The 25117-nt window shown below is 46.5% G+C and overlaps 9 non-coding genes and 1 pseudogene across 9 annotated transcripts; all 10 read right to left on the reverse strand.

Moving 5' to 3' along the window:
- Positions 1 to 815: 815 nt before the first annotated feature.
- LOC147104164 (5S ribosomal RNA) lies at positions 816 to 934 on the reverse strand (annotated as a pseudogene).
- Positions 935 to 3355: 2421 nt separating this feature from the next.
- On the reverse strand, positions 3356 to 3474 carry LOC147104165 (5S ribosomal RNA). Its single transcript, XR_015072869.1, has one exon. It is a non-coding gene; the product is annotated as a 5S ribosomal RNA (ribosomal RNA).
- A 2428-nt stretch (positions 3475 to 5902) lies between these two features.
- LOC147104166 (5S ribosomal RNA) lies at positions 5903 to 6021 on the reverse strand. Its single transcript, XR_015072507.1, has one exon. It is a non-coding gene; the product is annotated as a 5S ribosomal RNA (ribosomal RNA).
- Positions 6022 to 8442: 2421 nt separating this feature from the next.
- On the reverse strand, positions 8443 to 8561 carry LOC147104167 (5S ribosomal RNA). Its single transcript, XR_015072870.1, has one exon. It is a non-coding gene; the product is annotated as a 5S ribosomal RNA (ribosomal RNA).
- A 2422-nt stretch (positions 8562 to 10983) lies between these two features.
- On the reverse strand, positions 10984 to 11102 carry LOC147104168 (5S ribosomal RNA). Its single transcript, XR_015072871.1, has one exon. It is a non-coding gene; the product is annotated as a 5S ribosomal RNA (ribosomal RNA).
- Positions 11103 to 13532: 2430 nt separating this feature from the next.
- Positions 13533 to 13651, reverse strand: LOC147104169 (5S ribosomal RNA). Its single transcript, XR_015072872.1, has one exon. It is a non-coding gene; the product is annotated as a 5S ribosomal RNA (ribosomal RNA).
- Positions 13652 to 16080: 2429 nt separating this feature from the next.
- Positions 16081 to 16199, reverse strand: LOC147104170 (5S ribosomal RNA). Its single transcript, XR_015072508.1, has one exon. It is a non-coding gene; the product is annotated as a 5S ribosomal RNA (ribosomal RNA).
- A 2437-nt stretch (positions 16200 to 18636) lies between these two features.
- On the reverse strand, positions 18637 to 18755 carry LOC147104171 (5S ribosomal RNA). The gene has a single exon (XR_015072509.1). It is a non-coding gene; the product is annotated as a 5S ribosomal RNA (ribosomal RNA).
- Positions 18756 to 21186: 2431 nt separating this feature from the next.
- Positions 21187 to 21305, reverse strand: LOC147104172 (5S ribosomal RNA). The gene has a single exon (XR_015072588.1). It is a non-coding gene; the product is annotated as a 5S ribosomal RNA (ribosomal RNA).
- A 2425-nt stretch (positions 21306 to 23730) lies between these two features.
- Positions 23731 to 23849, reverse strand: LOC147104173 (5S ribosomal RNA). Its single transcript, XR_015072589.1, has one exon. It is a non-coding gene; the product is annotated as a 5S ribosomal RNA (ribosomal RNA).
- Positions 23850 to 25117: the final 1268 nt, after the last annotated feature.

The raw sequence follows: 25117 nt of genomic DNA on the forward strand, positions 1-25117 counted from the left end.
GGAGACATTTTTTCACCCAGTGAATGGTGGGGGTCTGGAATGCACTGCCTGAAAGGGTGGTAGAGGCAGAAACCCTCATCACGTTTAAAAAGTACTTGGATATGCACTTGAACTGCCGTAACCTACAAGGCTACGGACCAAGTGCTGTAAAGTGGGATTTGGGTGGATTGCTCTTTGTCGGCTGGCACGGACAAGATGGGCCGAATGGCCTCCTTCTGTGCTGTAAATTTCTATGATTCTGCCTGATCATGTGACATCTGCCCACACGACTTCTACAAATGTTATTACATTGTAGCCAGGATTGTTTAGTTTCCAATTCCGCCCATTTTGAAGCCAGGTCTCCGTTATAGCTACTATTGCATAACCCCATGTGGCAACTTGCGCCTGCAACTCGTCAATCTTATTTGTAACACTCCTCGCATTAACACACATGCATTTCAACAGCATGCTAGTTGGCTTTGCTTTTTTCCTGAATTTAACTGCTGCTCTTTCCACATTATTCTTTGTTCTGTTGCTGTTTGTCCCTCCGAGTTTTCTATGCACCTTGTCTCTCCTCTCTGCTGCTGTGTCCTGGTGGCCCTCCGCCAGTGTGTGTATTTTGGCTATCTTATTTTCTTCTTCTGCTTATTTCGGCCCTGTGTCTGGAGCCCCTTGCATTTGTGTAGCAGCAGGAGAATGTGCAGCGAAGAAATGGTCAAAGGAAAGCGAGAGAGAGAGAGAGAGAGAGAGAGAGCAGCAAAAAGGATGTTGATTGATTAAGAGCAGTGTGTGCGCGTGTGTGTGCAAAACGTTGAGCAGCCTGTGGCGGCAGCAAAAGCCTACTGCACCTGGTATTCCCAGGCAGTCTCCCATCCAAGTACTAACCAGGCCTGACTCTGCTTAGCTTCCGAGATCAGACGAGATCGGGCGTATTCAGACTAGTACGGCCGTAGGCATATGCTGGCTGGCTTTCTCTTTACTTAAAGCTGTCGCCCATTTTTTTCTCTTCTTCTACACATTCATACAAGTATTCAACACTCAATTTACATTTACAAGTTTTACTCCTCCCGCAACCCCCCCACCCCCCCTCCACCTCTTCTTGCTGCTCTGCCTCCCACACAAACAAACTACAAGCCCAACCCTTCATTGCCTTCTATTCAAATATTACATCAAATAAACATGCTCAAACACCAAGTCTTAAGGGCTGTAGCATCTTTCAAACTGGACAAATACCCAGGCCCGCATCAAATCTATCCCACACTCTTAAGAGAAGTAAGACACCAAATAGCACAGGCTCTCACCATCATTTTACAATCCTCTCTGGCTACAGGTGTGGTGCCCGACCACTGGAGGACTGCTAACGTGCTACCGTTCTTTCAAAAGGGAGAGAGGGATAGACCGCATAATTACAGGCCAGTCAGCCTAACCTCGGTGGTGGGAAAATTATTGGAAAAAGTTCTGAGGGACAGGAGAAATCTTCATTTAGAAAGACACGGATTAATCAGGGACAGTCAGCATGGATTTCTTAACGGAAGGTCGTGTCTGACTAACGCAATTCAATTTTTCGAGGAGGTAACAAGGAGGGTCGATGAGGGTAGTGCCTTTGATGTAGTCTATATGGATTTTAGCAAGGCTTTTGATAAGGTCCCGCATGCCAGATTGGTCACGAAAGTAAAAGCCCATGGGATCCAAGGCAAAGTGGCAAGTTGGATCCAAAATTGGCTCAGAGGCAGGAAACAAAGGGTAATGGTCGAAGGGTGTTTTTGTGACCGGAAGGCTGTTTCCAGTGGGGTTCCGCAGGGCTCACAGAATCACAGAAACCCCACAGTGCAGATAGAGGCCATTTCGGCCCATCGAGCCTGCACCGACTCAGTACTGGGCCCTTTGCTTTTTCTGGTATATATCAATGATTTGGATTTGAATGTAGGAAGTATGATTAAGAAGTTTGCAGATGATACAAAAATTGGCCGTGTGGTTAATAATGAAACAGAATGCTGTAGACTGCAGGAAGATATCAATGGACTCGTCTAGTGGGCAGAACAGTGGCAAATGGAATTCAGTTGGAATACACAATAAATGGTAGGACACTGAGAAATGCAGAGGATCAGCGGGACCTTGGAGTGCATGTCCACAGATCCCTGAAGGTAGCAGGACAGGTAGATAAAGTGGTTAAGCAGGCATACGGGATACTTGCCTTTATTAGCCGAGGCGTAGAATATAAGAGCGGGGAGGTTATGCTTCAACTGTATAAAACACTAGTTAGGCCGCAGCTAGAGTGCCGCGTGCAGTTCTGGTCACCACATTACAAGAAGGATGCGATTGCACTAGAGAAGGTGCAGAGGAGATTTCCGAGGATGTTGCCTGGGCTGGGGAATTTTAGTTATGAGGAAAGATTGGATAGGCTGGGGTTGTTTTCTTTGGAACACAGGAGGCTGAGGCGAGACCTAATTGAGGTGTGTAAAATTATGAGGGGCCGAGATAGAGTGGATAGGAAGGACCTATTTCCCTTAGCAGAAGGGTCAATAATAGATTTCAAGTAATTGGTAGGAGGTTTACAGGGAATTTGAGGAGACATTTTTTCACCCAGTGAATGGTGGGGGTCTGGAATGCACTGCCTGAAAGGGTGGTAGAGGCAGAAACCCTCATCACGTTTAAAAAGTACTTGGATATGCACTTGAACTGCCGTAACCTACAAGGCTACGGACCAAGTGCTGTAAAGTGGGATTTGGGTGGATTGCTCTTTGTCGGCTGGCACGGACAAGATGGGCCGAATGGCCTCCTTCTGTGCTGTAAATTTCTATGATTCTGCCTGATCATGTGACATCTGCCCACACGACTTCTACAAATGTTATTACATTGTAGCCAGGATTGTTTAGTTTCCAATTCCGCCCATTTTGAAGCCAGGTCTCCGTTATAGCTACTATTGCATAACCCCATGTGGCAACTTGCGCCTGCAACTCGTCAATCTTATTTGTAACACTCCTCGCATTAACACACATGCATTTCAACAGCATGCTAGTTGGCTTTGCTTTTTTCCTGAATTTAACTGCTGCTCTTTCTACATTCTTCTTTGTTCTGTTGCTGTTTGTCCCTCCGAGTTTTCTATGCACCTTGTCTCTCCTCTCTGCTGCTGTGTCCTGGTGGCCCTCCGCCAGTGTGTGTATTTTGGCTATCTTATTTTCTTCTTCTGCTTATTTCGGCCCTGTGTCTGGAGCCCCTTGCATTTGTGTAGCAGCAGGAGAATGTGCAGCGAAGAAATGGTCAAAGGAAAGCGAGAGAGAGAGAGAGAGAGAGCAGCAAAAAGGATGTTGATTGATTAAGAGCAGTGTGTGCGCGTGTGTGTGCAAAACGTTGAGCAGCCTGTGGCGGCAGCAAAAGCCTACTGCACCTGGTGTTCCCAGGCGGTCTCCCATCCAAGTACTAACCAGGCCTGACTCTGCTTAGTTTCCGAGATCAGACGAGATCGGGCGTATTCAGACTAGTATGGCCGTAGGCATATGCTGGCTGGCTTTCTCTTTACTTAAAGCTGTCGCCCATTTTTTTCTCTTCTTCTACACATTCATACAAGTATTCAACACTCAATTTACATTTACAAGTTTTACTCCTCCCGCAACCCCCCCACCCCCCCCTCCACCTCTTCTTGCTGCTCTGCCTCCCACACAAACAAACTACAAGCCCAACCCTTCATTGCCTTCTATTCAAATATTACATCAAATAAACATGCTCAAACACCAAGTCTTAAGGGCTGTAGCATCTTTCAAACTGGACAAATACCCAGGCCCGCATCAAATCTATCCCACACTCTTAAGAGAAGTAAGACACCAAATAGCACAGGCTCTCACCATCATTTTACAATCCTCTCTGGCTACAGGTGTGGTGCCCGACCACTGGAGGACTGCTAACGTGCTACCGTTCTTTCAAAAGGGAGAGAGGGATAGACCGCATAATTACAGGCCAGTCAGCCTAACCTCGGTGGTGGGAAAATTATTGGAAAAAGTTCTGAGGGACAGGAGAAATCTTCATTTAGAAAGACACGGATTAATCAGGGACAGTCAGCATGGATTTCTTAACGGAAGGTCGTGTCTGACTAACGCAATTCAATTTTTCGAGGAGGTAACAAGGAGGGTCGATGAGGGTAGTGCCTTTGATGTAGTCTATATGGATTTTAGCAAGGCTTTTGATAAGGTCCCGCATGCCAGATTGGTCACGAAAGTAAAAGCCCATGGGATCCAAGGCAAAGTGGCAAGTTGGATCCAAAATTGGCTCAGAGGCAGGAAACAAAGGGTAATGGTCGAAGGGTGTTTTTGTGACCGGAAGGCTGTTTCCAGTGGGGTTCCGCAGGGCTCACAGAATCACAGAAACCCCACAGTGCAGATAGAGGCCATTTCGGCCCATCGAGCCTGCACCGACTCAGTACTGGGCCCTTTGCTTTTTCTGGTATATATCAATGATTTGGATTTGAATGTAGGAAGTATGATTAAGAAGTTTGCAGATGATACAAAAATTGGCCGTGTGGTTAATAATGAAACAGAATGCTGTAGACTGCAGGAAGATATCAATGGACTCGTCTAGTGGGCAGAACAGTGGCAAATGGAATTCAGTTGGAATACACAATAAATGGTAGGACACTGAGAAATGCAGAGGATCAGCGGGACCTTGGAGTGCATGTCCACAGATCCCTGAAGGTAGCAGGACAGGTAGATAAAGTGGTTAAGCAGGCATACGGGATACTTGCCTTTATTAGCCGAGGCGTAGAATATAAGAGCGGGGAGGTTATGCTTCAACTGTATAAAACACTAGTTAGGCCGCAGCTAGAGTGCCGCGTGCAGTTCTGGTCACCACATTACAAGAAGGATGCGATTGCACTAGAGAAGGTGCAGAGGAGATTTCCGAGGATGTTGCCTGGGCTGGGGAATTTTAGTTATGAGGAAAGATTGGATAGGCTGGGGTTGTTTTCTTTGGAACACAGGAGGCTGAGGCGAGACCTAATTGAGGTGTGTAAAATTATGAGGGGCCGAGATAGAGTGGATAGGAAGGACCTATTTCCCTTAGCAGAAGGGTCAATAATAGATTTCAAGTAATTGGTAGGAGGTTTACAGGGAATTTGAGGAGACATTTTTTCACCCAGTGAATGGTGGGGGTCTGGAATGCACTGCCTGAAAGGGTGGTAGAGGCAGAAACCCTCATCACGTTTAAAAAGTACTTGGATATGCACTTGAACTGCCGTAACCTACAAGGCTACGGACCAAGTGCTGTAAAGTGGGATTTGGGTGGATTGCTCTTTGTCGGCTGGCACGGACAAGATGGGCTGAATGGCCTCCTTCTGTGCTGTAAATTTCTATGATTCTGCCTGATCATGTGACATCTGCCCACACGACTTCTACAAATGTTATTACATTGTAGCCAGGATTGTTTAGTTTCCAATTCCGCCCATTTTGAAGCCAGGTCTCCGTTATAGCTACTATTGCATAACCCCATGTGGCAACTTGCGCCTGCAACTCGTCAATCTTATTTGTAACACTCCTCGCATTAACACACATGCATTTCAACAGCATGCTAGTTGGCTTTGCTTTTTTCCTGAATTTAACTGCTGCTCTTTCTACATTCTTCTTTGTTCTGTTGCTGTTTGTCCCTCCGAGTTTTCTATGCACCTTGTCTCTCCTCTCTGCTGCTGTGTCCTGGTGGCCCTCCGCCAGTGTGTGTATTTTGGCTATCTTATTTTCTTCTTCTGCTTATTTCGGCCCTGTGTCTGGAGCCCCTTGCATTTGTGTAGCAGCAGGAGAATGTGCAGCGAAGAAATGGTCAAAGGAAAGCGAGAGAGAGAGAGAGAGAGAGAGAGAGCAGCAAAAAGGATGTTGATTGATTAAGAGCAGTGTGTGCGCGTGTGTGTGCAAAACGTTGAGCAGCCTGTGGCGGCAGCAAAAGCCTACTGCACCTGGTGTTCCCAGGCGGTCTCCCATCCAAGTACTAACCAGGCCTGACTCTGCTTAGCTTCCGAGATCAGACGAGATCGGGCGTATTCAGACTAGTATGGCCGTAGGCATATGCTGGCTGGCTTTCTCTTTACTTAAAGCTGTCGCCCATTTTTTTCTCTTCTTCTACACATTCATACAAGTATTCAACACTCAATTTACATTTACAAGTTTTACTCCTCCCGCAACCCCCCCACCCCCCCTCCACCTCTTCTTGCTGCTCTGCCTCCCACACAAACAAACTACAAGCCCAACCCTTCATTGCCTTCTATTCAAATATTACATCAAATAAACATGCTCAAACACCAAGTCTTAAGGGCTGTAGCATCTTTCAAACTGGACAAATACCCAGGCCCGCATCAAATCTATCCCACACTCTTAAGAGAAGTAAGACACCAAATAGCACAGGCTCTCACCATCATTTTACAATCCTCTCTGGCTACAGGTGTGGTGCCCGACCACTGGAGGACTGCTAACGTGCTACCGTTCTTTCAAAAGGGAGAGAGGGATAGACCGCATAATTACAGGCCAGTCAGCCTAACCTCGGTGGTGGGAAAATTATTGGAAAAAGTTCTGAGGGACAGGAGAAATCTTCATTTAGAAAGACACGGATTAATCAGGGACAGTCAGCATGGATTTCTTAACGGAAGGTCGTGTCTGACTAACACAATTCAATTTTTCGAGGAGGTAACAAGGAGGGTCGATGAGGGTAGTGCCTTTGATGTAGTCTATATGGATTTTAGCAAGGCTTTTGATAAGGTCCCGCATGCCAGATTGGTCACGAAAGTAAAAGCCCATGGGATCCAAGGCAAAGTGGCAAGTTGGATCCAAAATTGGCTCAGAGGCAGGAAACAAAGGGTAATGGTCGAAGGGTGTTTTTGTGACCGGAAGGCTGTTTCCAGTGGGGTTCCGCAGGGCTCACAGAATCACAGAAACCCCACAGTGCAGATAGAGGCCATTTCGGCCCATCGAGCCTGCACCGACTCAGTACTGGGCCCTTTGCTTTTTCTGGTATATATCAATGATTTGGATTTGAATGTAGGAAGTATGATTAAGAAGTTTGCAGATGATACAAAAATTGGCCGTGTGGTTAATAATGAAACAGAATGCTGTAGACTGCAGGAAGATATCAATGGACTCGTCTAGTGGGCAGAACAGTGGCAAATGGAATTCAGTTGGAATACACAATAAATGGTAGGACACTGAGAAATGCAGAGGATCAGCGGGACCTTGGAGTGCATGTCCACAGATCCCTGAAGGTAGCAGGACAGGTAGATAAAGTGGTTAAGCAGGCATACGGGATACTTGCCTTTATTAGCCGAGGCGTAGAATATAAGAGCGGGGAGGTTATGCTTCAACTGTATAAAACACTAGTTAGGCCGCAGCTAGAGTGCCGCGTGCAGTTCTGGTCACCACATTACAAGAAGGATGCGATTGCACTAGAGAAGGTGCAGAGGAGATTTCCGAGGATGTTGCCTGGGCTGGGGAATTTTAGTTATGAGGAAAGATTGGATAGGCTGGGGTTGTTTTCTTTGGAACACAGGAGGCTGAGGCGAGACCTAATTGAGGTGTGTAAAATTATGAGGGGCCGAGATAGAGTGGATAGGAAGGACCTATTTCCCTTAGCAGAAGGGTCAATAATAGATTTCAAGTAATTGGTAGGAGGTTTACAGGGAATTTGAGGAGACATTTTTTCACCCAGTGAATGGTGGGGGTCTGGAATGCACTGCCTGAAAGGGTGGTAGAGGCAGAAACCCTCATCACGTTTAAAAAGTACTTGGATATGCACTTGAACTGCCGTAACCTACAAGGCTACGGACCAAGTGCTGTAAAGTGGGATTTGGGTGGATTGCTCTTTGTCGGCTGGCACGGACAAGATGGGCCGAATGGCCTCCTTCTGTGCTGTAAATTTCTATGATTCTGCCTGATCATGTGACATCTGCCCACACGACTTCTACAAATGTTATTACATTGTAGCCAGGATTGTTTAGTTTCCAATTCCGCCCATTTTGAAGCCAGGTCTCCGTTATAGCTACTATTGCATAACCCCATGTGGCAACTTGCGCCTGCAACTCGTCAATCTTATTTGTAACACTCCTCGCATTAACACACATGCATTTCAACAGCATGCTAGTTGGCTTTGCTTTTTTCCTGAATTTAACTGCTGCTCTTTCCACATTATTCTTTGTTCTGTTGCTGTTTGTCCCTCCGAGTTTTCTATGCACCTTGTCTCTCCTCTCTGCTGCTGTGTCCTGGTGGCCCTCCGCCAGTGTGTGTATTTTGGCTATCTTATTTTCTTCTTCTGCTTATTTCGGCCCTGTGTCTGGAGCCCCTTGCATTTGTGTAGCAGCAGGAGAATGTGCAGCGAAGAAATGGTCAAAGGAAAGCGAGAGAGAGAGAGAGAGAGAGCAGCAAGAAGGATGTTGATTGATTAAGAGCAGTGTGTGCGCGTGTGTGTGCAAAACGTTGAGCAGCCTGTGGCGGCAGCAAAAGCCTACTGCACCTGGTGTTCCCAGGCGGTCTCCCATCCAAGTACTAACCAGGCCTGACTCTGCTTAGTTTCCGAGATCAGACGAGATCGGGCGTATTCAGACTAGTATGGCCGTAGGCATATGCGGGCTGGCTTTCTCTTTACTTAAAGCTGTCGCCCATTTTTTTCTCTTCTTCTACACATTCATACAAGTATTCAACACTCAATTTACATTTACAAGTTTTACTCCTCCCGCAACCCCCCCACCCCCCCCTCCACCTCTTCTTGCTGCTCTGCCTCCCACACAAACAAACTACAAGCCCAACCCTTCATTGCCTTCTATTCAAATATTACATCAAATAAACATGCTCAAACACCAAGTCTTAAGGGCTGTAGCATCTTTCAAACTGGACAAATACCCAGGCCCGCATCAAATCTATCCCACACTCTTAAGAGAAGTAAGACACCAAATAGCACAGGCTCTCACCATCATTTTACAATCCTCTCTGGCTACAGGTGTGGTGCCCGACCACTGGAGGACTGCTAACGTGCTACCGTTCTTTCAAAAGGGAGAGAGGGATAGACCGCATAATTACAGGCCAGTCAGCCTAACCTCGGTGGTGGGAAAATTATTGGAAAAAGTTCTGAGGGACAGGAGAAATCTTCATTTAGAAAGACACGGATTAATCAGGGACAGTCAGCATGGATTTCTTAACGGAAGGTCGTGTCTGACTAACGCAATTCAATTTTTCGAGGAGGTAACAAGGAGGGTCGATGAGGGTAGTGCCTTTGATGTAGTCTATATGGATTTTAGCAAGGCTTTTGATAAGGTCCCGCATGCCAGATTGGTCACGAAAGTAAAAGCCCATGGGATCCAAGGCAAAGTGGCAAGTTGGATCCAAAATTGGCTCAGAGGCAGGAAACAAAGGGTAATGGTCGAAGGGTGTTTTTGTGACCGGAAGGCTGTTTCCAGTGGGGTTCCGCAGGGCTCACAGAATCACAGAAACCCCACAGTGCAGATAGAGGCCATTTCGGCCCATCGAGCCTGCACCGACTCAGTACTGGGCCCTTTGCTTTTTCTGGTATATATCAATGATTTGGATTTGAATGTAGGAAGTATGATTAAGAAGTTTGCAGATGATACAAAAATTGGCCGTGTGGTTAATAATGAAACAGAATGCTGTAGACTGCAGGAAGATATCAATGGACTCGTCTAGTGGGCAGAACAGTGGCAAATGGAATTCAGTTGGAATACACAATAAATGGTAGGACACTGAGAAATGCAGAGGATCAGCGGGACCTTGGAGTGCATGTCCACAGATCCCTGAAGGTAGCAGGACAGGTAGATAAAGTGGTTAAGCAGGCATACGGGATACTTGCCTTTATTAGCCGAGGCGTAGAATATAAGAGCGGGGAGGTTATGCTTCAACTGTATAAAACACTAGTTAGGCCGCAGCTAGAGTGCCGCGTGCAGTTCTGGTCACCACATTACAAGAAGGATGCGATTGCACTAGAGAAGGTGCAGAGGAGATTTCCGAGGATGTTGCCTGGGCTGGGGAATTTTAGTTATGAGGAAAGATTGGATAGGCTGGGGTTGTTTTCTTTGGAACACAGGAGGCTGAGGCGAGACCTAATTGAGGTGTGTAAAATTATGAGGGGCCGAGATAGAGTGGATAGGAAGGACCTATTTCCCTTAGCAGAAGGGTCAATAATAGATTTCAAGTAATTGGTAGGAGGTTTACAGGGAATTTGAGGAGACATTTTTTCACCCAGTGAATGGTGGGGGTCTGGAATGCACTGCCTGAAAGGGTGGTAGAGGCAGAAACCCTCATCACGTTTAAAAAGTACTTGGATATGCACTTGAACTGCCGTAACCTACAAGGCTACGGACCAAGTGCTGTAAAGTGGGATTTGGGTGGATTGCTCTTTGTCGGCTGGCACGGACAAGATGGGCCGAATGGCCTCCTTCTGTGCTGTAAATTTCTATGATTCTGCCTGATCATGTGACATCTGCCCACACGACTTCTACAAATGTTATTACATTGTAGCCAGGATTGTTTAGTTTCCAATTCCGCCCATTTTGAAGCCAGGTCTCCGTTATAGCTACTATTGCATAACCCCATGTGGCAACTTGCGCCTGCAACTCGTCAATCTTATTTGTAACACTCCTCGCATTAACACACATGCATTTCAACAGCATGCTAGTTGGCTTTGCTTTTTTCCTGAATTTAACTGCTGCTCTTTCCACATTATTCTTTGTTCTGTTGCTGTTTGTCCCTCCGAGTTTTCTATGCACCTTGTCTCTCCTCTCTGCTGCTGTGTCCTGGTGGCCCTCCGCCAGTGTGTGTATTTTGGCTATCTTATTTTCTTCTTCTGCTTATTTCGGCCCTGTGTCTGGAGCCCCTTGCATTTGTGTAGCAGCAGGAGAATGTGCAGCGAAGAAATGGTCAAAGGAAAGCGAGAGAGAGAGAGAGAGAGAGCAGCAAGAAGGATGTTGATTGATTAAGAGCAGTGTGTGCGCGTGTGTGTGCAAAACGTTGAGCAGCCTGTGGCGGCAGCAAAAGCCTACTGCACCTGGTGTTCCCAGGCGGTCTCCCATCCAAGTACTAACCAGGCCTGACTCTGCTTAGTTTCCGAGATCAGACGAGATCGGGCGTATTCAGACTAGTATGGCCGTAGGCATATGCTGGCTGGCTTTCTCTTTACTTAAAGCTGTCGCCCATTTTTTTCTCTTCTTCTACACATTCATACAAGTATTCAACACTCAATTTACATTTACAAGTTTTACTCCTCCCGCAACCCCCCCACCCCCCCCTCCACCTCTTCTTGCTGCTCTGCCTCCCACACAAACAAACTACAAGCCCAACCCTTCATTGCCTTCTATTCAAATATTACATCAAATAAACATGCTCAAACACCAAGTCTTAAGGGCTGTAGCATCTTTCAAACTGGACAAATACCCAGGCCCGCATCAAATCTATCCCACACTCTTAAGAGAAGTAAGACACCAAATAGCACAGGCTCTCACCATCATTTTACAATCCTCTCTGGCTACAGGTGTGGTGCCCGACCACTGGAGGACTGCTAACGTGCTACCGTTCTTTCAAAAGGGAGAGAGGGATAGACCGCATAATTACAGGCCAGTCAGCCTAACCTCGGTGGTGGGAAAATTATTGGAAAAAGTTCTGAGGGACAGGAGAAATCTTCATTTAGAAAGACACGGATTAATCAGGGACAGTCAGCATGGATTTCTTAACGGAAGGTCGTGTCTGACTAACGCAATTCAATTTTTCGAGGAGGTAACAAGGAGGGTCGATGAGGGTAGTGCCTTTGATGTAGTCTATATGGATTTTAGCAAGGCTTTTGATAAGGTCCCGCATGCCAGATTGGTCACGAAAGTAAAAGCCCATGGGATCCAAGGCAAAGTGGCAAGTTGGATCCAAAATTGGCTCAGAGGCAGGAAACAAAGGGTAATGGTCGAAGGGTGTTTTTGTGACCGGAAGGCTGTTTCCAGTGGGGTTCCGCAGGGCTCACAGAATCACAGAAACCCCACAGTGCAGATAGAGGCCATTTCGGCCCATCGAGCCTGCACCGACTCAGTACTGGGCCCTTTGCTTTTTCTGGTATATATCAATGATTTGGATTTGAATGTAGGAAGTATGATTAAGAAGTTTGCAGATGATACAAAAATTGGCCGTGTGGTTAATAATGAAACAGAATGCTGTAGACTGCAGGAAGATATCAATGGACTCGTCTAGTGGGCAGAACAGTGGCAAATGGAATTCAGTTGGAATACACAATAAATGGTAGGACACTGAGAAATGCAGAGGATCAGCGGGACCTTGGAGTGCATGTCCACAGATCCCTGAAGGTAGCAGGACAGGTAGATAAAGTGGTTAAGCAGGCATACGGGATACTTGCCTTTATTAGCCGAGGCGTAGAATATAAGAGCGGGGAGGTTATGCTTCAACTGTATAAAACACTAGTTAGGCCGCAGCTAGAGTGCCGCGTGCAGTTCTGGTCACCACATTACAAGAAGGATGCGATTGCACTAGAGAAGGTGCAGAGGAGATTTCCGAGGATGTTGCCTGGGCTGGGGAATTTTAGTTATGAGGAAAGATTGGATAGGCTGGGGTTGTTTTCTTTGGAACACAGGAGGCTGAGGCGAGACCTAATTGAGGTGTGTAAAATTATGAGGGGCCGAGATAGAGTGGATAGGAAGGACCTATTTCCCTTAGCAGAAGGGTCAATAATAGATTTCAAGTAATTGGTAGGAGGTTTACAGGGAATTTGAGGAGACATTTTTTCACCCAGTGAATGGTGGGGGTCTGGAATGCACTGCCTGAAAGGGTGGTAGAGGCAGAAACCCTCATCACGTTTAAAAAGTACTTGGATATGCACTTGAACTGCCGTAACCAACAAGGCTACGGACCAAGTGCTGTAAAGTGGGATTTGGGTGGATTGCTCTTTGTCGGCTGGCACGGACAAGATGGGCCGAATGGCCTCCTTCTGTGCTGTAAATTTCTATGATTCTGCCTGATCATGTGACATCTGCCCACACGACTTCTACAAATGTTATTACATTGTAGCCAGGATTGTTTAGTTTCCAATTCCGCCCATTTTGAAGCCAGGTCTCCGTTATAGCTACTATTGCATAACCCCATGTGGCAACTTGCGCCTGCAACTCGTCAATCTTATTTGTAACACTCCTCGCATTAACACACATGCATTTCAACAGCATGCTAGTTGGCTTTGCTTTTTTCCTGAATTTAACTGCTGCTCTTTCCACATTATTCTTTGTTCTGTTGCTGTTTGTCCCTCCGAGTTTTCTATGCACCTTGTCTCTCCTCTCTGCTGCTGTGTCCTGGTGGCCCTCCGCCAGTGTGTGTATTTTGGCTATCTTATTTTCTTCTTCTGCTTATTTCGGCCCTGTGTCTGGAGCCCCTTGCATTTGTGTAGCAGCAGGAGAATGTGCAGCGAAGAAATGGTCAAAGGAAAGCGAGAGAGAGAGAGAGAGAGAGAGAGAGAGCAGCAAAAAGGATGTTGATTGATTAAGAGCAGTGTGTGCGCGTGTGTGTGCAAAACGTTGAGCAGCCTGTGGCGGCAGCAAAAGCCTACTGCACCTGGTGTTCCCAGGCGGTCTCCCATCCAAGTACTAACCAGGCCTGACTCTGCTTAGTTTCCGAGATCAGACGAGATCGGGCGTATTCAGACTAGTATGGCCGTAGGCATATGCTGGCTGGCTTTCTCTTTACTTAAAGCTGTCGCCCATTTTTTTCTCTTCTTCTACACATTCATACAAGTATTCAACACTCAATTTACATTTACAAGTTTTACTCCTCCCGCAACCCCCCCACCCCCCCTCCACCTCTTCTTGCTGCTCTGCCTCCCACACAAACAAACTACAAGCCCAACCCTTCATTGCCTTCTATTCAAATATTACATCAAATAAACATGCTCAAACACCAAGTCTTAAGGGCTGTAGCATCTTTCAAACTGGACAAATACCCAGGCCCGCATCAAATCTATCCCACACTCTTAAGAGAAGTAAGACACCAAATAGCACAGGCTCTCACCATCATTTTACAATCCTCTCTGGCTACAGGTGTGGTGCCCGACCACTGGAGGACTGCTAACGTGCTACCGTTCTTTCAAAAGGGAGAGAGGGATAGACCGCATAATTACAGGCCAGTCAGCCTAACCTCGGTGGTGGGAAAATTATTGGAAAAAGTTCTGAGGGACAGGAGAAATCTTCATTTAGAAAGACACGGATTAATCAGGGACAGTCAGCATGGATTTCTTAACGGAAGGTCGTGTCTGACTAACGCAATTCAATTTTTCGAGGAGGTAACAAGGAGGGTCGATGAGGGTAGTGCCTTTGATGTAGTCTATATGGATTTTAGCAAGGCTTTTGATAAGGTCCCGCATGCCAGATTGGTCACGAAAGTAAAAGCCCATGGGATCCAAGGCAAAGTGGCAAGTTGGATCCAAAATTGGCTCAGAGGCAGGAAACAAAGGGTAATGGTCGAAGGGTGTTTTTGTGACCGGAAGGCTGTTTCCAGTGGGGTTCCGCAGGGCTCACAGAATCACAGCAACCCCACAGTGCAGATAGAGGCCATTTCGGCCCATCGAGCCTGCACCGACTCAGTACTGGGCCCTTTGCTTTTTCTGGTATATATCAATGATTTGGATTTGAATGTAGGAAGTATGATTAAGAAGTTTGCAGATGATACAAAAATTGGCCGTGTGGTTAATAATGAAACAGAATGCTGTAGACTGCAGGAAGATATCAATGGACTCGTCTAGTGGGCAGAACAGTGGCAAATGGAATTCAGTTGGAATACACAATAAATGGTAGGACACTGAGAAATGCAGAGGATCAGCGGGACCTTGGAGTGCATGTCCACAGATCCCTGAAGGTAGCAGGACAGGTAGATAAAGTGGTTAAGCAGGCATACGGGATACTTGCCTTTATTAGCCGAGGCGTAGAATATAAGAGCGGGGAGGTTATGCTTCAACTGTATAAAACACTAGTTAGGCCGCAGCTAGAGTGCCGCGTGCAGTTCTGGTCACCACATTACAAGAAGGATGCGATTGCACTAGAGAAGGTGCAGAGGAGATTTCCGAGGATGTTGCCTGGGCTGGGGAATTTTAGTTATGAGGAAAGATTGGATAGGCTGGGGTTGTTTTCTTTGGAACACAGGAGGCTGAGGCGAGACCTAATTGAGGTGTGTAAAATTATGAGGGGCCGAGATAGAGTGGATAGGAAGGACCTATTTCCCTTAGCAGAAGGGTCAATAATAGATTTCAAGTAATTGGTAGGAGGTTTACAGGGAATTTGAGGAGACATTTTTTCACCCAGTGAATGGTGGGGGTCTGGAATGCACTGCCTGAAAGGGTGGTAGAGGCAGAAACCCTCATCACGTTTAAAAAGTACTTGGATATGCACTTGAACTGCCGTAACCTACAAGGCTACGGACCAAGTGCTGTAAAGTGGGATTTGGGTGGATTGCTCTTTGTCGGCTGGCACGGACAAGATGGGCCGAATGGCCTCCTTCTGTGCTGTAAATTTCTATGATTCTGCCTGATCATGTGACATCTGCCCACACGACTTCTACAAATGTTATTACATTGTAGCCAGGATTGTTTAGTTTCCAATTCCGCCCATTTTGAAGCCAGGTCTCCGTTATAGCTACTATTGCATAACCCCATGTGGCAACTTGCGCCTGCAACTCGTCAATCTTATTTGTAACACTCCTCGCATTAACACACATGCATTTCAACAGCATGCTAGTTGGCTTTGCTTTTTTCCTGAATTTAACTGCTGCTCTTTCCACATTATTCTTTGTTCTGTTGCTGTTTGTCCCTCCGAGTTTTCTATGCACCTTGTCTCTCCTCTCTGCTGCTGTGTCCTGGTGGCCCTCCGCCAGTGTGTGTATTTTGGCTATCTTATTTTCTTCTTCTGCTTATTTCGGCCCTGTGTCTGGAGCCCCTTGCATTTGTGTAGCAGCAGGAGAATGTGCAGCGAAGAAATGGTCAAAGGAAAGCGAGAGAGAGAGAGAGAGAGAGAGAGAGAGCAGCAAAAAGGATGTTGATTGATTAAGAGCAGTGTGTGCGCGTGTGTGTGCAAAACGTTGAGCAGCCTGTGGCGGCAGCAAAAGCCTACTGCACCTGGTGTTCCCAGGCGGTCTCCCATCCAAGTACTAACCAGGCCTGACTCTGCTTAGCTTCCGAGATCAGACGAGATCGGGCGTATTCAGACTAGTATGGCCGTAGGCATATGCTGGCTGGCTTTCTCTTTACTTAAAGCTGTCGCCCATTTTTTTCTCTTCTTCTACACATTCATACAAGTATTCAACACTCAATTTACATTTACAAGTTTTACTCCTCCCGCAACCCCCCCACCCCCCCTCCACCTCTTCTTGCTGCTCTGCCTCCCACACAAACAAACTACAAGCCCAACCCTTCATTGCCTTCTATTCAAATATTACATCAAATAAACATGCTCAAACACCAAGTCTTAAGGGCTGTAGCATCTTTCAAACTGGACAAATACCCAGGCCCGCATCAAATCTATCCCACACTCTTAAGAGAAGTAAGACACCAAATAGCACAGGCTCTCACCATCATTTTACAATCCTCTCTGGCTACAGGTGTGGTGCCCGACCACTGGAGGACTGCTAACGTGCTACCGTTCTTTCAAAAGGGAGAGAGGGATAGACCGCATAATTACAGGCCAGTCAGCCTAACCTCGGTGGTGGGAAAATTATTGGAAAAAGTTCTGAGGGACAGGAGAAATCTTCATTTAGAAAGACACGGATTAATCAGGGACAGTCAGCATGGATTTCTTAACGGAAGGTCGTGTCTGACTAACGCAATTCAATTTTTCGAGGAGGTAACAAGGAGGGTCGATGAGGGTAGTGCCTTTGATGTAGTCTATATGGATTTTAGCAAGGCTTTTGATAAGGTCCCGCATGCCAGATTGGTCACGAAAGTAAAAGCCCATGGGATCCAAGGCAAAGTGGCAAGTTGGATCCAAAATTGGCTCAGAGGCAGGAAACAAAGGGTAATGGTCGAAGGGTGTTTTTGTGACCGGAAGGCTGTTTCCAGTGGGGTTCCGCAGGGCTCACAGAATCACAGCAACCCCACAGTGCAGATAGAGGCCATTTCGGCCCATCGAGCCTGCACCGACTCAGTACTGGGCCCTTTGCTTTTTCTGGTATATATCAATAATTTGGATTTGAATGTAGGAAGTATGATTAAGAAGTTTGCAGATGATACAAAAATTGGCCGTGTGGTTAATAATGAAACAGAATGCTGTAGACTGCAGGAAGATATCAATGGACTCGTCTAGTGGGCAGAACAGTGGCAAATGGAATTCAGTTGGAATACACAATAAATGGTAGGACACTGAGAAATGCAGAGGATCAGCGGGACCTTGGAGTGCATGTCCACAGATCCCTGAAGGTAGCAGGACAGGTAGATAAAGTGGTTAAGCAGGCATACGGGATACTTGCCTTTATTAGCCGAGGCGTAGAATATAAGAGCGGGGAGGTTATGCTTCAACTGTATAAAACACTAGTTAGGCCGCAGCTAGAGTGCCGCGTGCAGTTCTGGTCACCACATTACAAGAAGGATGCGATTGCACTAGAGAAGGTGCAGAGGAGATTTCCGAGGATGTTGCCTGGGCTGGGGAATTTTAGTTATGAGGAAAGATTGGATAGGCTGGGGTTGTTTTCTTTGGAACACAGGAGGCTGAGGCGAGACCTAATTGAGGTGTGTAAAATTATGAGGGGCCGAGATAGAGTGGATAGGAAGGACCTATTTCCCTTAGCAGAAGGGTCAATAATAGATTTCAAGTAATTGGTAGGAGGTTTACAGGGAATTTGAGGAGACATTTTTTCACCCAGTGAATGGTGGGGGTCTGGAATGCACTGCCTGAAAGGGTGGTAGAGGCAGAAACCCTCATCACGTTTAAAAAGTACTTGGATATGCACTTGAACTGCCGTAACCTACAAGGCTACGGACCAAGTGCTGTAAAGTGGGATTTGGGTGGATTGCTCTTTGTCGGCTGGCACGGACAAGATGGGCCGAATGGCCTCCTTCTGTGCTGTAAATTTCTATGATTCTGCCTGATCATGTGACATCTGCCCACACGACTTCTACAAATGTTATTACATTGTAGCCAGGATTGTTTAGTTTCCAATTCCGCCCATTTTGAAGCCAGGTCTCCGTTATAGCTACTATTGCATAACCCCATGTGGCAACTTGCGCCTGCAACTCGTCAATCTTATTTGTAACACTCCTCGCATTAACACACATGCATTTCAACAGCATGCTAGTTGGCTTTGCTTTTTTCCTGAATTTAACTGCTGCTCTTTCCACATTATTCTTTGTTCTGTTGCTGTTTGTCCCTCCGAGTTTTCTATGCACCTTGTCTCTCCTCTCTGCTGCTGTGTCCTGGTGGCCCTCCGCCAGTGTGTGTATTTTGGCTATCTTATTTTCTTCTTCTGCTTATTTCGGCCCTGTGTCTGGAGCCCCTTGCATTTGTGTAGCAGCAGGAGAATGTGCAGCGAAGAAATGGTCAAAGGAAAGCGAGAGAGAGAGAGAGAGAGAGAGAGAGAGAGAGAGAGCAGCAAAAAGGATGTTGATTGATTAAGAGCAGTGTGTGCGCGTGTGTGTGCAAAACGTTGAGCAGCCTGTGGCGGCAGCAAAAGCCTACTGCACCTGGTGTTCCCAGGCGGTCTCCCATCCAAGTACTAACCAGGCCTGACTCTGCTTAGCTTCCGAGATCAGACGAGATCGGGCGTATTCAGACTAGTATGGCCGTAGGCATATGCTGGCTGGCTTTCTCTTTACTTAAAGCTGTCGCCCATTTTTTTCTCTTCTTCTACACATTCATACAAGTATTCAACACTCAATTTACATTTACAAGTTTTACTCCTCCCGCAACCCCCCCACCCCCCCTCCACCTCTTCTTGCTGCTCTGCCTCCCACACAAACAAACTACAAGCCCAACCCTTCATTGCCTTCTATTCAAATATTACATCAAATAAACATGCTCAAACACCAAGTCTTAAGGGCTGTAGCATCTTTCAAACTGGACAAATACCCAGGCCCGCATCAAATCTATCCCACACTCTTAAGAGAAGTAAGACACCAAATAGCACAGGCTCTCACCATCATTTTACAATCCTCTCTGGCTACAGGTGTGGTGCCCGACCACTGGAGGACTGCTAACGTGCTACCGTTCTTTCAAAAGGGAGAGAGGGATAGACCGCATAATTACAGGCCAGTCAGCCTAACCTCGGTGGTGGGAAAATTATTGGAAAAAGTTCTGAGGGACAGGAGAAATCTTCATTTAGAAAGACACGGATTAATCAGGGACAGTCAGCATGGATTTCTTAACGGAAGGTCGTGTCTGACTAACGCAATTCAATTTTTCGAGGAGGTAACAAGGAGGGTCGATGAGGGTAGTGCCTTTGATGTAGTCTATATGGATTTTAGCAAGGCTTTTGATAAGGTCCCGCATGCCAGATTGGTCACGAAAGTAAAAGCCCATGGGATCCAAGGCAAAGTGGCAAGTTGGATCCAAAATTGGCTCAGAGGCAGGAAACAAAGGGTAATGGTCGAAGGGTGTTTTTGTGACCGGAAGGCTGTTTCCAGTGGGGTTCCGCAGGGCTCACAGAATCACAGAAACCCCACAGTGCAGATAGAGGCCATTTCGGCCCATCGAGCCTGCACCGACTCAGTACTGGGCCCTTTGCTTTTTCTGGTATATATCAATGATTTGGATTTGAATGTAGGAAGTATGATTAAGAAGTTTGCAGATGATACAAAAATTGGCCGTGTGGTTAATAATGAAACAGAATGCTGTAGACTGCAGGAAGATATCAATGGACTCGTCTAGTGGGCAGAACAGTGGCAAATGGAATTCAGTTGGAATACACAATAAATGGTAGGACACTGAGAAATGCAGAGGATCAGCGGGACCTTGGAGTGCATGTCCACAGATCCCTGAAGGTAGCAGGACAGGTAGATAAAGTGGTTAAGCAGGCATACGGGATACTTGCCTTTATTAGCCGAGGCGTAGAATATAAGAGCGGGGAGGTTATGCTTCAACTGTATAAAACACTAGTTAGGCCGCAGCTAGAGTGCCGCGTGCAGTTCTGGTCACCACATTACAAGAAGGATGCGATTGCACTAGAGAAGGTGCAGAGGAGATTTCCGAGGATGTTGCCTGGGCTGGGGAATTTTAGTTATGAGGAAAGATTGGATAGGCTGGGGTTGTTTTCTTTGGAACACAGGAGGCTGAGGCGAGACCTAATTGAGGTGTGTAAAATTATGAGGGGCCGAGATAGAGTGGATAGGAAGGACCTATTTCCCTTAGCAGAAGGGTCAATAATAGATTTCAAGTAATTGGTAGGAGGTTTACAGGGAATTTGAGGAGACATTTTTTCACCCAGTGAATGGTGGGGGTCTGGAATGCACTGCCTGAAAGGGTGGTAGAGGCAGAAACCCTCATCACGTTTAAAAAGTACTTGGATATGCACTTGAACTGCCGTAACCTACAAGGCTACGGACCAAGTGCTGTAAAGTGGGATTTGGGTGGATTGCTCTTTGTCGGCTGGCACGGACAAGATGGGCCGAATGGCCTCCTTCTGTGCTGTAAATTTCTATGATTCTGCCTGATCATGTGACATCTGCCCACACGACTTCTACAAATGTTATTACATTGTAGCCAGGATTGTTTAGTTTCCAATTCCGCCCATTTTGAAGCCAGGTCTCCGTTATAGCTACTATTGCATAACCCCATGTGGCAACTTGCGCCTGCAACTCGTCAATCTTATTTGTAACACTCCTCGCATTAACACACATGCATTTCAACAGCATGCTAGTTGGCTTTGCTTTTTTCCTGAATTTAACTGCTGCTCTTTCTACATTCTTCTTTGTTCTGTTGCTGTTTGTCCCTCCGAGTTTTCTATGCACCTTGTCTCTCCTCTCTGCTGCTGTGTCCTGGTGGCCCTCCGCCAGTGTGTGTATTTTGGCTATCTTATTTTCTTCTTCTGCTTATTTCGGCCCTGTGTCTGGAGCCCCTTGCATTTGTGTAGCAGCAGGAGAATGTGCAGCGAAGAAATGGTCAAAGGAAAGCGAGAGAGAGAGAGAGAGAGAGAGAGAGAGAGCAGCAAAAAGGATGTTGATTGATTAAGAGCAGTGTGTGCGCGTGTGTGTGCAAAACGTTGAGCAGCCTGTGGCGGCAGCAAAAGCCTACTGCACCTGGTGTTCCCAGGCGGTCTCCCATCCAAGTACTAACCAGGCCTGACTCTGCTTAGCTTCCGAGATCAGACGAGATCGGGCGTATTCAGACTAGTATGGCTGTAGGCATATGCTGGCTGGCTTTCTCTTTACTTAAAGCTGTCGCCCATTTTTTTCTCTTCTTCTACACATTCATACAAGTATTCAACACTCAATTTACATTTACAAGTTTTACTCCTCCCGCAACCCCCCCACCCCCCCTCCACCTCTTCTTGCTGCTCTGCCTCCCACACAAACAAACTACAAGCCCAACCCTTCATTGCCTTCTATTCAAATATTACATCAAATAAACATGCTCAAACACCAAGTCTTAAGGGCTGTAGCATCTTTCAAACTGGACAAATACCCAGGCCCGCATCAAATCTATCCCACACTCTTAAGAGAAGTAAGACACCAAATAGCACAGGCTCTCACCATCATTTTACAATCCTCTCTGGCTACAGGTGTGGTGCCCGACCACTGGAGGACTGCTAACGTGCTACCGTTCTTTCAAAAGGGAGAGAGGGATAGACCGCATAATTACAGGCCAGTCAGCCTAACCTCGGTGGTGGGAAAATTATTGGAAAAAGTTCTGAGGGACAGGAGAAATCTTCATTTAGAAAGACACGGATTAATCAGGGACAGTCAGCATGGATTTCTTAACGGAAGGTCGTGTCTGACTAACGCAATTCAATTTTTCGAGGAGGTAACAAGGAGGGTCGATGAGGGTAGTGCCTTTGATGTAGTCTATATGGATTTTAGCAAGGCTTTTGATAAGGTCCCGCATGCCAGATTGGTCACGAAAGTAAAAGCCCATGGGATCCAAGGCAAAGTGGCAAGTTGGATCCAAAATTGGCTCAGAGGCAGGAAACAAAGGGTAATGGTCGAAGGGTGTTTTTGTGACCGGAAGGCTGTTTCCAGTGGGGTTCCGCAGGGCTCACAGAATCACAGAAACCCCACAGTGCAGATAGAGGCCATTTCGGCCCATCGAGCCTGCACCGACTCAGTACTGGGCCCTTTGCTTTTTCTGGTATATATCAATGATTTGGATTTGAATGTAGGAAGTATGATTAAGAAGTTTGCAGATGATACAAAAATTGGCCGTGTGGTTAATAATGAAACAGAATGCTGTAGACTGCAGGAAGATATCAATGGACTCGTCTAGTGGGCAGAACAGTGGCAAATGGAATTCAGTTGGAATACACAATAAATGGTAGGACACTGAGAAATGCAGAGGATCAGCGGGACCTTGGAGTGCATGTCCACAGATCCCTGAAGGTAGCAGGACAGGTAGATAAAGTGGTTAAGCAGGCATACGGGATACTTGCCTTTATTAGCCGAGGCGTAGAATATAAGAGCGGGGAGGTTATGCTTCAACTGTATAAAACACTAGTTAGGCCGCAGCTAGAGTGCCGCGTGCAGTTCTGGTCACCACATTACAAGAAGGATGCGATTGCACTAGAGAAGGTGCAGAGGAGATTTCCGAGGATGTTGCCTGGGCTGGGGAATTTTAGTTATGAGGAAAGATTGGATAGGCTGGGGTTGTTTTCTTTGGAACACAGGAGGCTGAGGCGAGACCTAATTGAGGTGTGTAAAATTATGAGGGGCCGAGATAGAGTGGATAGGAAGGACCTATTTCCCTTAGCAGAAGGGTCAATAATAGATTTCAAGTAATTGGTAGGAGGTTTACAGGGAATTTGAGGAGACATTTTTTCACCCAGTGAATGGTGGGGGTCTGGAATGCACTGCCTGAAAGGGTGGTAGAGGCAGAAACCCTCATCACGTTTAAAAAGTACTTGGATATGCACTTGAACTGCCGTAACCTACAAGGCTACGGACCAAGTGCTGTAAAGTGGGATTTGGGTGGATTGCTCTTTGTCGGCTGGCACGGACAAGATGGGCCGAATGGCCTCCTTCTGTGCTGTAAATTTCTATGATTCTGCCTGATCATGTGACATCTGCCCACACGACTTCTACAAATGTTATTACATTGTAGCCAGGATTGTTTAGTTTCCAATTCCGCCCATTTTGAAGCCAGGTCTCCGTTATAGCTACTATTGCATAACCCCATGTGGCAACTTGCGCCTGCAACTCGTCAATCTTATTTGTAACACTCCTCGCATTAACACACATGCATTTCAACAGCATGCTAGTTGGCTTTGCTTTTTTCCTGAATTTAACTGCTGCTCTTTCCACATTATTCTTTGTTCTGTTGCTGTTTGTCCCTCCGAGTTTTCTATGCACCTTGTCTCTCCTCTCTGCTGCTGTGTCCTGGTGGCCCTCCGCCAGTGTGTGTATTTTGGCTATCTTATTTTCTTCTTCTGCTTATTTCGGCCCTGTGTCTGGAGCCCCTTGCATTTGTGTAGCAGCAGGAGAATGTGCAGCGAAGAAATGGTCAAAGGAAAGCGAGAGAGAGAGAGAGAGAGAGAGAGCAGCAAAAAGGATGTTGATTGATTAAGAGCAGTGTGTGCGCGTGTGTGTGCAAAACGTTGAGCAGCCTGTGGCGGCAGCAAAAGCCTACTGCACCTGGTGTTCCCAGGCGGTCTCCCATCCAAGTACTAACCAGGCCTGACTCTGCTTAGCTTCCGAGATCAGACGAGATCGGGCGTATTCAGACTAGTATGGCTGTAGGCATATGCTGGCTGGCTTTCTCTTTACTTAAAGCTGTCGCCCATTTTTTTCTCTTCTTCTACACATTCATACAAGTATTCAACACTCAATTTACATTTACAAGTTTTACTCCTCCCGCAACCCCCCCACCCCCCCTCCACCTCTTCTTGCTGCTCTGCCTCCCACACAAACAAACTACAAGCCCAACCCTTCATTGCCTTCTATTCAAATATTACATCAAATAAACATGCTCAAACACCAAGTCTTAAGGGCTGTAGCATCTTTCAAACTGGACAAATACCCAGGCCCGCATCAAATCTATCCCACACTCTTAAGAGAAGTAAGACACCAAATAGCACAGGCTCTCACCATCATTTTACAATCCTCTCTGGCTACAGGTGTGGTGCCCGACCACTGGAGGACTGCTAACGTGCTACCGTTCTTTCAAAAGGGAGAGAGGGATAGACCGCATAATTACAGGCCAGTCAGCCTAACCTCGGTGGTGGGAAAATTATTGGAAAAAGTTCTGAGGGACAGGAGAAATCTTCATTTAGAAAGACACGGATTAATCAGGGACAGTCAGCATGGATTTCTTAACGGAAGGTCGTGTCTGACTAACGCAATTCAATTTTTCGAGGAGGTAACAAGGAGGGTCGATGAGGGTAGTGCCTTTGATGTAGTCTATATGGATTTTAGCAAGGCTTTTGATAAGGTCCCGCATGCCAGATTGGTCACGAAAGTAAAAGCCCATGGGATCCAAGGCAAAGTGGCAAGTTGGATCCAAAATTGGCTCAGAGGCAGGAAACAAAGGGTAATGGTCGAAGGGTGTCTTTGTGACCGGAAGGCTGTTTCCAGTGGGGTTCCGCAGGGCTCACAGAATCACAGAAACCCCACAGTGCAGATAGAGGCCATTTCGGCCCATCGAGCCTGCACCGACTCAGTACTGGGCCCTTTGCTTTTTCTGGTATATATCAATGATTTGGATTTGAATGTAGGAAGTATGATTAAGAAGTTTGCAGATGATACAAAAATTGGCCGTGTGGTTAATAATGAAACAGAATGCTGTAGACTGCAGGAAGATATCAATGGACTCGTCTAGTGGGCAGAACAGTGGCAAATGGAATTCAGTTGGAATACACAATAAATGGTAGGACACTGAGAAATGCAGAGGATCAGCGGGACCTTGGAGTGCATGTCCACAGATCCCTGAAGGTAGCAGGACAGGTAGATAAAGTGGTTAAGCAGGCATACGGGATACTTGCCTTTATTAGCCGAGGCGTAGAATATAAGA

Source organism: Somniosus microcephalus, chromosome 19 (genome assembly GCF_052327205.1).
Source record: "Somniosus microcephalus isolate GS21.2 chromosome 19, FLI_Smic_1.0, whole genome shotgun sequence".
In the NCBI taxonomy this organism is placed as follows: domain Eukaryota; kingdom Metazoa; phylum Chordata; class Chondrichthyes; order Squaliformes; family Somniosidae; genus Somniosus; species Somniosus microcephalus.